The sequence below is a fragment of the Oncorhynchus clarkii genome, chromosome 2, assembly GCF_045791955.1.
Source record: "Oncorhynchus clarkii lewisi isolate Uvic-CL-2024 chromosome 2, UVic_Ocla_1.0, whole genome shotgun sequence".
NCBI classification, from domain to species: Eukaryota; Metazoa; Chordata; class Actinopteri; order Salmoniformes; family Salmonidae; genus Oncorhynchus; species Oncorhynchus clarkii.
The window spans coordinates 48,852,232-48,853,780 of NC_092148.1; the positions used below are offsets into that span (position 1 = coordinate 48,852,232).

The window sequence follows — 1,549 nt, forward strand, 5'->3', positions numbered from 1 at the left end:
GAATCTGGGGTTCTTCCACTGGGGCTCATGGGGACAGATTGTAGCCTGCTTTGTTCTCGTGGTGTTCCAGCAGACGTGCCTGCCTACGGAGTAGTAATAGGCCTAATAGTATGGTGGTGGTGGTAGAAGCAACTGAGGCCACCGCCAGATATCACCTCTTAACCAGGCCCAGAGCGACGGACAGCCCTGTCTGCTGTGGCTCAGATGGATGGCTCCAGGTAGTGCCAGCCTCTGGTCTTTATCAATGGAGTTTGGGTGTAGAGAGTGTAGAGGGGACGCAGAAGTCTCAAGTAGGCACCTGGAAATGCAAATGCACTACGCTAAATGCTAAATGTACTCGTTAAAACTCAAACGTTCATTAAAATATACATGTAGGGTATTGAATTAAAGCTACACTTGTTGTGAATCTAGCCAACAAGTCAGATTTTTAAAATGCTTTTCGGCGAAAGCATGAGAAGCTATTATCTGATAGCATGCAACACCCCAAAATGCCTGAAGGCGACGTAAACAAAAGAATTAGCGTAGCCGGCGCTACACAAAAACGCAGAAATAAAATATAAAACATTCATTACCTTTGATGATATTCTTTGTTGGCACTCCTATATGTCCCATAAACATCACAAATTGGTCTTTTTCCCGATTAAATCCGTCCATGAATGCCCAAAATATCCATTTGTATAGCCTGTCTGCATCACGAAAAAAGCTCTCTTCCAACACGCAACGTCATGTTTAAAAATTATATAAGTTGCCTATATTCTTTGACAAAACACTTCAACCTACTTTTATAACCCAACTTTAGGTATTTGTAAACGTTAATAAGCGATCAAATTGATCACTGGGCGATCTGTATTCAATAGCAGCTACAAAAGAAAACAGTGTCCATTTTTCAATCTTCCAAAATCGATTGAGGTAGGCTGGATGGAATCACGGATCTATTGGTAATGTCTCAAAGGATTTTTGTCAATGAAAATGACGTTTTTGGCGACATCGTGTGGAAGCTGTAGGAATTGCATCCGTCTCCATATTAAATTTGGTTTCCTTTAAATAATCCATGAAAGGGGCGCATGGATACTTTTTTCAGATTTCAGTGACCAGTTTTTCTTGCGCTTTTCGATGAAACACACGCTCTGTTATAGTTACAGCCATGATTTAATCAGTTTTAGAAACTTCATAGTGTTTTCTATCCACTCATACTAATCATATGCATATACTATATTCCTGGCATGAGTAGCAGGACGCTGAAAAGTTGCGCGATTTTTAACAGAATGTTCGAAAAAGGAGGGTGTAGGATAAAGAGGTAAGATCAGAGATGGCCTTATCGCTTGAAATCCCATATAGCCAGGCATATGGATGCACTTACAGTAGACACCAGGCTTGTATCCGGCTGTATAGCTACGTTTGCTCTGACTCTGTACATTTATTACAGTGCCTTGCGAAAGTATTCGGCCCCCTTGAACTTTGCGACCTTTTGCCACATTTCAGGCTTCAAACATAAAGATATAAAACTGTATTTTTTTGTGAAGAATCAACAACAAGTGGGACACAATCA

The 1,549-nt window shown here is 40.9% G+C and overlaps 1 protein-coding gene across 4 annotated transcripts in view; it reads left to right on the forward strand.

The window, feature by feature from the left end:
* The window catches only part of LOC139368718 (myosin IXAb), a 168,556-nt gene that overhangs the window by 14,136 nt on the left and 152,871 nt on the right, over window positions 1-1,549 (forward strand). The window lies entirely within an intron of this gene.